The following is a 13,865-nucleotide window of genomic DNA, read 5'->3' as shown; positions in this document are numbered from 1 at the left end:
TGAAATAAATAAAATCTTTAAAAAAACAAATCTACTATGGAACATTTGCATGTTCATTTGTCATTGTATAAACATATCTTTTATTTCTCTTTGGATAAACACCTAGGAATGGAATGACTGGATCACCTGGTAGTGTATGTGTAACTTTGTAAGATATTGCCACATTGTTTTCCAAAGCAGTTGTACCATTTTATATTCTTGCTGTGCTATTTTGTATCTCCTTGCTGTTTTAATTTACATTTCCTGAAAATATTAAATATCTTTTCATGTGGTTGTCATTCATACATCTTCTTCGATGAAGCATTTTTTCAAATCATTTTCCCATTTTTTAAATTACATTGTTTTCTTATTATTGAGTTTTGAGAGTTCTTTCTATAATTCAAGTCCTTCACAGATATATGATTTGCAACTATTTTCTCCTTGTTTGTGTGACTTTTCATTCTCTTACCAAGGCCTTTTGGAAGAGCAGAAGTTCTTAATCTGATAACATCTAATTTATTAATGTTTTCTTTTGGAATCATGTTTCTGGTATCTTATCTAAAAATTCTTAACCTAATTCTAAGGTCACAAAAATTTTCTCATGGGTTTTATTTTACAAGTTTCATAGGTCTAAGTTTTACATTTAGGTCTGTGATCCATTTCAGATTATTTTTTGAGTCACATGGAAATTCAAAGACCCTAGAAGAGCCAAAACAACCTGGAAAGAAGAACAAAGTCAGGTACTACCTGATGCCAAGGGTTATGATACAACTACAATAGTCAAAGAGTATGGTATTGGTCGAAAGATAGACAAATACATTGATGGAACAGAACAAAGAGTCCAGAAACAGACTCAATCATATATGGTCAACTGCTTTTCTTATCTTTTTAAGCCATATAATGTTTTTTGGTTTTTTAAATTATTCAAATATAATTGAAATACAATCTGATATTAGTTTCAGGTGTACAACCTATTGATTCAACAGTTCCATACACTACTCAGTGCTTACCATGATAAATGTAGTCACTGTCACCACACAATGTCTTAACAATATTATTGACTCTACTCCCTATGCAGTACTTTTTATCTCCATGACTTACTTGATTTTCAACAAAGGTACATATGTAATTCAGTGGAAAAGGATAATCTTTTCCACAAATCATGTTGGAACAATTGGATATCCACATGTAAAAATAAATAATAAACAGAGATCTAAGCCTTATATGATCTAAATTGGCTATAATTATTTGTTGCTATTTATTTATTTGAGAGAGAGAGTGGGGGGGAGGGGCAGAGGGAGAGGGAGAATCCCAAGCAGACTCTGTGCCAACTGTAGAGTCTGACGTGGAGCTGTCTCATGACCCTGAGATCATGACCCAAGCTGAAATCAAGAGTCAGACACCCAACCAACTGGTGCCCCTAAATTGACTATAATTATTAATAAAAGAGTTAAAAACAGTTCCCAAAAATATGACTAATAAAATCTTGATTAATACAACAGATACATTAGTCCTATCAATAATGTCAGGAATAAAATGACATCTATTTAAGAGTAAAAATACCAGAAGGGGAAAAAGGCTTCACTAAAATAAGAATATCATGTATATGGTACATAGATAAAAACAGTAACACAAAAAAGCAGGTACAAAAATAAAAAGTCTTAAATTAGCTCAAATGACTTTATAAAGGAAATGCCATCATTTTAGAAAAGAATATTTTCTTATTCCAGTTGTTTTCAAGCCTATTTTTAGTCGTGGAACCCTTTATTCAAGGGAAATCTTAAGCAGACAAAAAAATAAATAACTCTGGTTGAAGCTAGAGTGAGGAACCAAACACCACATTAGCTTACCATTTCCCATCCCCTTCTTTTACTTACACATAACATCTATCACTGGGGTCCCTAGAATACTTTAGGGAGACCTCAGTTTGAACACCAGTTTCTTTGTGTGAATGTGAGAGGATTTCTCTAGGGTGAGTAGAATTGTGGATCATCAGAAGGCACATGTTCAGCTTTATCTGATGTGTATAAATAGTTTCCTGTGGCTGCCAAAGTGAAACTGGGGGGTTTAAAGTCACAGAAATGTATTGTCTCACGGTTGCAGAAAGCTAGAAATCCACAATCAAGGTGTTGTTTAGGACCATGCTCTCAACATTTCTTGCCCCTTACAGCTTCTGGTAGCCCCAGACATTCCTTGGTTTGTGACAGCCGTTCAACTCTAATCTCTGCCTCCATTTTCACAGGGTATTCTCTCTGTGTCTTCACATGGATGTCCTCTTATAAGGACATCAGTCACATTGGACGAGGTGCCCACCTTCTTCAAGTGTGACATCATTTAACTAATTACGTCAGCAATGATCCTATTTCCAAATAAGGTCACATGCTAATGTACTGGGGATAAAGACTTCAACATATCTCTTTGGGGGGTGGGCACAACTCATGCCGTAACACTACATAATTCCAAATTATTCTTTAAATTGGTTGTATCAATGTTCACTTCCAGTAAAAATGTATTAGAATTCACTTTTTTCCACATGTTAAATATTATCAGACTTTATAATCATGTCTAATTTTATAGCTACAAAATGGTACTTCTCTGTCGCATTCTCCTGACTACTAATCAAATTAAACACATTTTTACATGTATAATGAGCATCCTGTTTCTCCTTTTGTGAATTGCTTGTTCATGTCCTTTTCCTATTTTTCTACTGGGTAGTGTGTCACTTTTTATTACTTTTCATGGGGTCTTTACAGTTTTGGGGTACTAACAGTGGCTATCTAAATGCTGCATTTTACATTTTTAACAATTAAAGCTTACTCTTTAAAGTAACTAACTCTCTTGACCTAAAAAAGGCGGAAATAAAAACTTGGGGATGGAGGAGTAATACACAGTGTTCATCAACTATGGTGGGAGCACAAGCATGGAATTGGTTCACCATTACACAGATGTACAAACAAACATTTCCATGCTGATTGATTATTCTTTTCTTAAAAGATTTTATTTATTTATTTGAGAGTTTGAGATTGAGAAAGAGAGAGACAGAGTGGGCAGCGGAGGAGCAGAGGGAGAGGGAAAAGCAAACTCTGTGCTGAGCACAGAGCCAGATGTGGGGCTCGATCCCACGTCCCTGAGATCATGACCTGGGCTGAAATCAAGAGTTGGACACAATCAACTGAGCCACCCAGGCGCGCAATGATTATTCTTAGTTCCAAGGTAAAATTGCTACTTCTAGACAACTAGGAAAGCTACACGTGATGCCAGGTCCCTTAGCAGAGAACCCAGAGGGATTTTCAATGACTTAGAATAAGATTAAGGGGAGGGCCAAGACAAACCTCAATAACTGTTTTCAACAATTTCCTCTATTCCCATATAAAACATTACTGAGAGCTAATAAAACAACACGAGTACCAATATGCTCAGAAATATCATGTATGTTTCAAAGAAAGACTGGAATTATTTAACAAACCATTTGGAGGAAGCCACCAATATTAAATCTGAATTTTGGCCATGGATAAAAGCCAGCTTACCTTTAAAGTTTATTCTATTTGCAAACATTTAGGAACAGGACTAGAAGAGAGAATACAAAGATCTCTGAGTTAAAGGTAGATGTCTTCAATTTATGCTCAGTAGGATTTTGGAGATAATGACTTTTTAAAGTATAATTTATCCATTCATAAAAGAATTGTGTGTGTGTGTTTACACAAAGTAATATGGAAATAATAAAAAAAAACTGAGAAAGTATATGCAAAGTCAGACTACTTTAAGTCAAGTAAAGTTCTCTCCAGTTTTTTCTAAACAAATTTTTATTTGTCTATTTTTTTATTTGGTTGACGGGTACAACAGCATAAATTGCAGGTTGTACTACAACAACAAATTAACTCTATCTTAATACAAAAAGACTTACTTCTTTTTAATTCTGAATGTTCAATGCAAGAACACTTTGCTCGACTCCACAACATCTCTCCAGCTGATGGAAACTCACAATCAGAATGTCGTTTCAGAACTCCTTTCCAAGAATAGTAGAAATCGAAAATCACACAGAGGCTTTTCAGCTCACATTTCAGGAATAAGGACTAGTCAATGGCCCCACTTAATGGCACGGGATCTGGGAAGGGTAGTCTCCCTGATGCCTGGGAAGGAGAGAGAACTGGATATTGGTAAGCATTAGAATGTCTCAGAACTAAGATACTTTATTTTCTTTATTTTGCAGTGGTGGTATTTTTTCTTGTGTAGTACAGTTTCTGAGGAAGTTGGTCTTGCATTGTTTCATCTTATGCAATCCAAACTTGTCTCAGAATCATTGGGAATTTCCATGGGTAATGTTATGTTGGCACTTTTTAATCTAAGCATATTACTTACTAAATTCCTTTCTGTAAAGGATCAGCTTAAGGATATAGATGACAGATATGAGCAGAAACCAGCCCTGGAAGATAGCAGGCAGTAAGTGCTCTACGGCTGTAACCTCTGTGAGCTTGCCTCTTAGAGAATCTCCAGTCTCCACATTCCAACAAAACAGGAACATCTCAGCCTAGAGATTAGAAAATAATGTATTTTAATTTATTATGAATTTGAACACCATCCCTTCTCCACTAATGTGGTCATTTGCATTTGATTTTACTTTTCAATGAATATTTAACCTTCTCTCCTTTCCTGTAAAGAAGAAGCCATTGATGAGCCACAGGAAAAACTGAGATCATCCAAAAGATGCTTTGGGTGGGAAAAGTCACTTTCAGGTTTAATAATGTCAAATGTGCATTTTCACACCTTTGTGGAAAAAAAGAGGATAAGGCTAAAATAAAATTGTAAGAAAAGATCTGACTTTTGATCTGGTCTGTAAATTTGGAAAATATTTGCTCTGCCTTATAGCATTGCAGAGGTTTGACAGAAATGCCTTTATCACTGGACATGTTGACCATTGTTCACAGGCCTGCAGTTTTCTAAGGGATAGTTCACTCTAATTTCAATCTCTGTTTTTCATACAATAGTTTTAATTTGAGGAGGGGGGAAGATATAATGTATTAGTCATGTGCTAATGGGCTTTGTCACCTGAAATTTTAAAATATTCTTAGTTCAAACTAATGTTCTAATGTCATCTCTGCCACAGCATCTTAGAACACCCTAGAAGAAATTATATGTTCATTCTCCTGTCAATTCTTGCCATTTGTTAACTAACCCCTTTATTAAGGAATTTTTTTTTTAGTCGATTAGGTACTTGATTTCCTCATCTCACTGATTTTGAACTACCCAGAAACAGAAAGTACATCTTATTTCATGCTAAGAAAAACCCTGTGTATTTGCCACGACTACTGTAATAAATTACCACAAACCTGGTGATCTAAGCCATCAGAAACCTACTCCCTCGAAGTCCTAGAGGCCAGACATCTGAAAGAGTTTCAGAGACAAAAATCAAACTGTCAGCAGGGCCACACCTCCAGCGGAGGCTCTAGGAGAGAATTTGTTCCTTGATGCTCCCTGCTTCTGTGGTTGTCAGCGTTCCTGACTTACAGCCACATCACTCCAATCTTGGCCTCCATGGGCACATCGCTTCATTCCCTTCTCTGTATGTCTAATTTCCCCCTGCAACTCTCTTCGAAGTATGTTTATGTTGGCATTTAGGACCCATTTAGATAATCCATAATGATCTCTCCATCTCAAGATTCTCATCAAATCTGTAGAGATGCTTTTTCCAAATAAGGTAGCATTTACGTGTTCCAGGAATTTGGTTATGGACATATCTTTGGGAGCTTCATTAGCTTACCACATATCCAACGCTTGCCCAGCTTGGAACACCATCATTAGAACAAAATACACACTCAGGAACATCTTGAGAGCAGTATCTGTTTGTTTCTCTATCCCTCTGGTTGCAAGTTCTCTTATTTCTACTTCTCCTGGGATATTTTCTCTTCTGTGGACTGACTTCTTGGCTTATCATCAAAACCAATCCAAAATGGCAGCCTTCATAATAGGGACTCATAATGTTCCACCTTGGTTCTCCACAGATTACCAATCTGTTCATTCTCTCAATGGCCTTACTCCAAAATTTATGAGAGAGACTATCTAACCTGTTCTTTGTGTCTGGTATTCACTCCTTGTGCAGGCAGCTTAGCCCAGTAGGAAGAGTTCAGATTTATGGGTTTTGCAGATTCTCTCTTAAGGAAGTGGGGCTGGGAAGAGATATAACTAGTACCTCTAATATGGTGGAGACATATAAGAGACACTTCTCTAATCTTCAGTATGTAATACTAACATCAGTCTACAGGTTTGCTAATCAAAGTTTTAGAACCACGATTAGAGGAAATTTATTGAATCACATTCCTTTCCTTTGTTTCTACATAGTACTTCCAGAAATGTGGGAATTTTTTTTTTTTTTCTGGACACACTTTGCTGGGCACCACAGGAATTAAACCTTGGAGATCCTCTGGGCTTAGGTCAAGACATATGATTTTTAACTCCAGTTAAATCTCTATTTCCACATATGACAACTTTTGACAAAATGTATTCCTTCTCATTATAATCTCCTAGCTTCAGTAGGGGAACATTGTACTTAACATATCATTCTCCACTCACTTGAACAACTGCAATGTAAAAATATACTTTGAGTGAGTAATTGAGAAGTTATATAAATTTCAAAATGATGCATTTTCTTGTCACACCAAAGTAAATCATATGATGCACTTTGAAATCCAATCATAGAAACAGAAACAAGAAAAAAAAAAAACAGAAATTCTATTTGGTCGCTGCCAACAGGCTGGAAATCCCCTTGAAGAAATATTTTAAAATTAAGATAGCAGCTGGAAGCGTTTAGATTCCAAAATACTTCAGCATTCCTGATAGACTGTCATTGAAGGAAGATTTTTAATCATGAATTTTAAAAAGAAACAAAGAGTGGGCTTATCAGCTAAGCGGTTTTTGGAAAAATTGCTTTCTTATGCCTAAGCAAAGCAGAGATTATTAGATACTAGACTCCAGACTAGCCTTTTTCTTCTGAATATTCAAGAAAATATCTCCGAATCGTGCCTCTTCTCCCCCCACCCCCCAACCCCATCACTCCTTTCAGAGGGCTGTAGGCGGGACATGGAAGGGTGTTAATCTCACAGATATTGAACCAGAAAAATGTTTAACGGAATTTCCTCTTAATATTTAACACATGCTTTTGTCTGCTATTTTATGGCTTGAGCTTTTAAAAACTTTTGTTTTCCCAAGAGACTCATAAGGCTCTTCCTAAAATGCTTCTATCCTTTTTGTTTAATTCCTGTCAAATTTTCCCAGGACATTCTTTTGCTCCCTGAAAGTAAAGACATTAATTTAAAGGAAGCTGGTTAGCTTCCTCCGTTTGAGAGTGGTCCTGGGCACTCAGCGCAGAGTATCTACCATCTAGTTTAGATGTTGGCCAGGCTGAGGTCTGCTTTACTTTAATGTCTGCTTGCCTACCTCTCAAGTGAGCATAAAATATATGTCACATGAAGCTTAATTATTTTTAATTAAGCACATTCATATCCTCACAGGAAAGATAGTACTTAAGATCAAACTACGGCATTTATATGTTAGTTATAAATATACTTTATGAGGAAAGCACCATAAATTCTTTGAGGAGAGAAATTTTTCCTGACAAGATTTTCACCTTTCTCTCTGATTTAGAAATTTCACCATCAAAGACTGAATAAGAACAAGACAACGAAAGATCATAGTTTAAGAATTCTAAGGAAAAGAAAATCTGGAGTAGGCAACAGATATCCTTTTTTTCTGTTCTGAAAAGTCCAAGTTCCTAAATTTCTTCCTTGTCAGAGCTGGGTATTATTGCTGTGTGGAGATCTTATGTTTAATGAATAATAATTCGTGGCATTTAAAATGTGCCTTTGGGCAAGTGTCATTAGGGCCGCCTCACTTAGTTCACATCAGGCTGGCATATTCTAATAGTCCACACTACACCCACACAGCTCTCTGTCCCACGAGAACATTCCCTCTCCTTAGGAGTCCCCCGTTTTTCTGACTAGCCAGTCACCCAATGGTTCTTAAGTTGCCAGTTTCTGCCCTGTAGTATTAGTGAAAAACTAAAAGGAGTTTATAAAAATTCCAAGTCAAATATGTGTGAGTCTTCTCCCTATAAAATGCAAATGTTCCTATCAAATTATTGAAACAGATTTTCTTTTAATTTCTGACAGTGGTTTATACCAGAAACTTGGAAGTTCGATGAACCAAGAGCACAGAGGCAGGAAGATTTTAGAGTGTCCTCGAGGAACTCCTTGCCACTTGACAAGATAAAATCATCTGGAAAAGAAATTCCATATTATCTAAATTTTGTATTAGAGAAGAGATAGATGAACTTCTCTGTCAGTCTTCATTGACTAGATACTGCCTATCACTCAACAGAAGGTGGGAAAGACCACAGCATTGAGTTGTACTTGTCCTCCTCCACTCTGTCCTTAAAATCTCTAAATGTTTGAGAATAAGTTTTTGCAGAAAGTAATGAAAACACGGCACAAGAATCTGTCCAATTTACAATTGTTCCAGCACTAAATGAAAGTCCCTATTTCTTGTCACCATTGAAAATTCTGTTTTAGCCTTAACAATGACAACAAAAACCACAAAAGAGCCTTTGTCAGTTTGGTAGGTAAAAGCTGGCGTAACACTTGAAAATTTGCATTTCTAACTTTACCAACTCATGTTTTTTGCCCTCAGAAGGGAGGAAAGTATTCTTTTTCTTACACACCCATGTCAGCTCTTTATGTTGAACATGTCTTTCTAATACTGGTCTTTATTTATAGTTTCTTAAAATGAACTGTTTTTTGGTTTTTTTTTTTTTAAGACAGGTTTGTTTGGGGGTTTCTTAGAGTAGTTACAGGTTCGCAGCAAAATTGAGAGGATTTAAGGTACAGAGATATACCATATACTCCCTGCCCCCAGACATCCATAGCTTCTCCCATTATCAACATCCCTAACCAGAGTGGTACATTTGTTGCAACTGACACATCGTAATCAGCCGAAGTCCATAGTTTACCTTATGGTCCAGTCTTGTGTTATACATTCTATGCGTCCAGACAAACGTATGACATGTCTTCATCATTATAGCATCCTACATATTTTTAGAGCCCTAAAAATCCTACTATTCATGCTTCCCTGTCCCCTGGCAACTGCTGATCTTCGTACCGTCTCTCTATATGATATAATTGAATATGTAGTCGAATATAATTGAAATCATACAGTCTAGAGCCTTTTCAGATTGGATTCTTTCACTTTGGAATAGGCATTTCAGTGTCCTCCGTGTCTTTTTCTGACACGACATAATAGCTCATTTCCTTTTAGCACTGGATAATATTTCATTGTCTACATGTACCACAGTTTATTTATCCATTCATCTACTGAAGTCTTAGCTGCTTCCATGTTTCGGCAATTAGAATAAAGTTGCTATAAACATCCATGTGCAGGTTTTTGTACGGACATAAGTTTTCAACTCTTTGGGTAAATACCAAGGAATGAAATCACTGTATCATATGGTAAGAGTATGTTTAGTTTTGTAAGAGGCCACCAAAGTATCTTCCAAAGTGGGTATTCCATTGCATTCCCACCAAGAATGAACAAAAGTTCTGTTGCTGCGTGTCCTCCCCAGCATTTCATGTTGTTAGTGTTCCAGATTTTGGCTGTTCTAATAGGTGTTTAGTGGTATCTTGTGGTTGCTTTCATTCGTATTTCCCTGATACAGATGGTGCATCTTCTCATATGCTTATCTGCCATCTGTAAATCTTCTTTGGTGAGGTGTCTGTTAAGGTCTTTAGCCCTTTTTAAATTGGGTTGTTTGTGTTCTTATTGTTGAGTTTTAAAACTTCTTTGTCTATTTTGGATAACAGTCCTTTATCAGATGTGCCTTTTACAAATATCTTCTCCCAGTCTGTCGCTTATCTTCTCATTCTTTTAACATAGACTTTCACAGGTCAGAAGTTTTTAATCTTAATGAAGTCCAGCTTATCAATTATTTCTTTCATGTATTTTATTTTTGGTGCTGTATCTAAAAAGTTATCATCACACCCAAGGTCATTTAAGTTTTCTATTGTATTATCTTCTACAAGTTTTACAGTTTTGGGTTTTACATTTACACTCATAAGTCCATGAACAATTCTGATTTAATTTTTGTGAAGAGTGTAACATCTGTATCTAGATTCATTTTTCTCATGTGATTGTCTAGCTGTTTCTAAAAGGATCGTTTGTTGAAAAGATTATCTTTTCTCCATTATATTCCTTTTGTTCCTTCATCAAAGATACCAATACCATGCTGTCTTGATTACTGTAGCTTTTCTAACTTACTTATCTTGAAATCAGGTAGTGTCAGTCCTCCAACTGTGTTCTTCTCCTTCAATATGGTGTTGGCTATTCTGGGTCTTTTACCTCTCTATATAAACTTTAAGATTAGTTTGTCAGTATCTATAAAATAACTTGTTAGGATTTTGATTTGGATTGCATTTAATCTATAGATCAAATTTGGAAGAACTGACATCTTGACGATATTGAGTCTTCCTCTCCATGAGAACAGAATATCTCTTCATTTATTTTGTTCTCTAATCTTTCATCAGAGTTTTATACTTTTCCTCATATAGATGCCTAAATATTTTGTTCAGTTTATAACCTAAGTAGTTCATTTTGAGGGGACACTAATGTAAATTTATTGGGCTGGTACTGTGTTTTTAATTTCAAAATCCACTTGTTCATTGCTAGTACACAGGAAAGTGATTCGCTTTTGCACATTACCCTTGTATCTTGCAACCTTGTTATAATTGCTCATTAGTTCAAGAGGTTATTTTGTCAGTTCGTTTGGATTTTTATTTATTTATTTATTTATTTATTTATTTATTTTTTTAGAGAGGGAGGCGGGGAGTGGCAGAGGAAGAAGAAGAGAGAGAATCTTAAGCAGGCTCCACGCCCAGCAGGGAGCCTGACACGGGGCTTGATCTTACAACCCTGAGATGGGTACTTAACAGACTGAGCCACCAGGCGCCCCTCTTCCAGATTTTTTACATTGATGACCATGTCATCTGAGAATGAAGACAATTTTACATCTTTCTCAAACTGTACACCTTTCTTTTTCTTTCCTTTTCTTGTCTTGTCTTATTGCATTAGTTAAGACTAAACTGGTTTTTAATGTAATCAAATAGCTTAATCTTCTTCCTTACCTACATACAAGACAAAGGAAGGGGGAAATGTGAGACTGAAAGAGGCTCAAGTTTGACAGAATATGGCAAAAATAACATCTTTTTAAAAAATATTATATGTGTTCTATCATATATATGTGTGTTTGATTATGTTTGTAGCTGACATCAGTTCTTTGAAGCAAAGAAATCATTTCAGGTCAAGATTCTGACCTTTGAGAGATCTCTCTGAGTTGATCAGCAGTTTTCTCAATTGTGCAGGTGGATGGCAGCCTTAATCAGTCCACTGCAAAAGGATAAGACCTAAAGATAAATGACTCACACCATGCAAATTCCAGAGACCTCCAAACGAATGTCTTCATTTAAAGCAGGAAAGAGGCTAATAAGCAATCATTTAGTCATCAGCTGTATAGTCTGCTCCTTAGTAGGAGAAGTCAGAATTTCCTTGAACTTCATAGAACTAAATGAAAAGGAGTTAGTAATGGCCTAGCCTTATATCTGCCCAGAAATGTATTGAGTGAGATACAGACTTTAATAGGATCTGAATTGATTATTGTCATTTCATTCTTAAAAGTCTGAGTAAACTAATATTATCCTTTCTCTTATCATCATTTCTATGACTTGTAGCATAGTTTTTTCAGTAAATAATTACAATACTTGTCGAGCTGCTTTTTTGTCTTTTTCAAAGGCATCCAAACAAATATAAGATGTGGATTCTTCTTGAACTAAGTGAAATTACTTGTTACTTTTGTAGTTTATTTGGGGGGTTTCCCTCACGTCAAGTGCCATGTGAAGCAGAATTTACCCCTGGAGGACAGTTTTATTAGGCTGGTGAATAGGATATGCAGGTGTGTAGAAATGCAAAACTAATTGAAAGATAAATGAGCCTCTGCTCTGCCCTGGAGCCAGAGAACAGCAGGTAACACATCTTTGCTTTTTCTTTATTCCTTTTTTTTTTTTTTTTAACATTTCTTTTGCCAACAAGAAATCTCTTTATTTTCTGTACATTTGTAGGTTGGAATTTTAAAATTTTTCTCTCATTCATTTCCAAGCCCTCTTAAAATGTGTCAGTTTATTTTTTTTTATTTTTATTTTTTTAAAGATTTTATTTATTTATTTGAGAGAGAGAGAATGAGAGACAGAGAGCATGAGAGGGAGGAGGGTCAGAGGGAGAAGCAGACCCCCTGCTGAGCAGGGAGCCTGATGTGGGACTCGATCCCGGGACTCCAGGATCATGACCTGAGCCGAAGGCAGTCGCTTAACCAACTGAGCCACCCAGGCGCCCGTGTCAGTTTATTTTTAACCTGTTAAAAAGATTAGTCTGTATTTGCAGCTTTATATAAATTAGAAACTGGTTGCCAACACAGATAAAGGGAGTACATAAACACCATTTTCTACACTGCCAGCCAACAGCCCACAAATGCATTCTCAGAACTGACCATAACCAGGTGATGAATGAAGGTTAAAATTTTTGGTTTTCAGTATAGCCTTCCAATTAATTATTTGAGTACCTATCATGGCAAGTATTCTTTTCAGCAATTCCAGAAAAGAAACAAAATCTCTGCTCTCAACATGGTTATTAACTCTTTGAGAAGATGAGACATCCAGAAGTGAAAAGGTGAACAATATGAGAGTTAAATAGTCTATTTTAAAGTAGTAGAATAGATGTCTCTAACCATTACACATTAATAATGATATAGACAATAAAGGCTAGAGAATTCAGATAAATTCGGGGGCTGGGGGTCTGTAAGCAAACTTGGTCCGAGAATGTTTCATGGCTGGTCAGATTTGAAGGATGGGTAGGATTCAGAAAGAAAAGAAGATGAGGGTAAATGTAGGGATGGGTGAAGAGATTAAATGGTATAAACAGAAATGTTGCAAATATTAGAAGAGTGTATTAGAAGAGTGACTTTTTCTGGGCGCCTGGGTGGCTCAGATGGTTAAGCGTCTGCCTTCGGCTCAGGTCATGATCCCAGCGTCCTGGGATCGAGCCCCGCATCGGGCTCCCTGCTCCTTGGGAGCCTGCTTCTCCCTCTGCCTCTCTCTCTCTCTCTGTCTCTCATGAATAAATAAATAAAATCTTAAAAAAAAAAAAAAAAAAGAAGAGTGACTTTATCAGTTTAAACAGATAGGGTCTCTATCCAGTATCTAATAGAACATTTGAACATTTCTTCTTTTGTGTTCTTAGGGACTTTTAATAACATTATAATGGAGCATATCATATTGCTTAATTCGGCTTTATAGTTTTGTTCTTCAACTCAACCGAGACTTCTCAGAAGCTGGGACTATATTCTTGCTCTCTCTTACCATTAGCATCTAGTACATAATCTAAGTCATTGATTAAGCTTTAGTTAGATAAATGAAAGAAGGTGAAATAAATACTGAAAATTAAAATTAATTACTGGAGTCTACATTCTCAGTAAGGAAGGCATGAGATATCTGAAGAGTGTCAGATTCCAAATGAGATTCTCTTTGGCTTTCCACTAAAAATGAGACCAATTAAAAAATACATTTGAAAATGCTGAGTTAAAGTTTAATGTGTTTATTTTTATGTATTTATTCATCCAACAAACATTTATTGAGTACCTCCTATGTGCTGGGCACAGTTCTAGATAAAGTAAAATAAACATAAAGTAGTTAACAAAATAGATATTAAAATCCCTGCCCTCGTGGAACTTACATTCTAGTCGAGGGAAACAAACAAACAAACATTTGAAGCAGAACCTCTAATATATATGGTTCGCAAAA

The 13,865-nt window shown here is 36.1% G+C and overlaps 1 long non-coding RNA gene across 1 annotated transcript; it reads right to left on the bottom strand.

The window, feature by feature from the left end:
• Window positions 1-3,888: 3,888 nt before the first annotated feature.
• Window positions 3,889-11,568, bottom strand: LOC117998997. The gene is made up of 3 exons (XR_004676181.1): window positions 11,331-11,568; window positions 4,339-4,507; window positions 3,889-4,109 (listed from the first exon to the last, which is right to left on the bottom strand). It is a non-coding gene; the product is annotated as an uncharacterized LOC117998997 (long non-coding RNA).
• Window positions 11,569-13,865: the final 2,297 nt, after the last annotated feature.

The sequence above is a fragment of the Mirounga leonina genome, unplaced genomic scaffold (assembly GCF_011800145.1).
Source record: "Mirounga leonina isolate KUSES-001 unplaced genomic scaffold, KU_Mleo_1.0 Mir_447, whole genome shotgun sequence".
In the NCBI taxonomy this organism is placed as follows: Eukaryota; Metazoa; Chordata; class Mammalia; order Carnivora; family Phocidae; genus Mirounga; species Mirounga leonina.
Note: the sequence above shows the minus strand (reverse complement) of the source record. Positions and strands in the feature narration are given on the sequence as shown.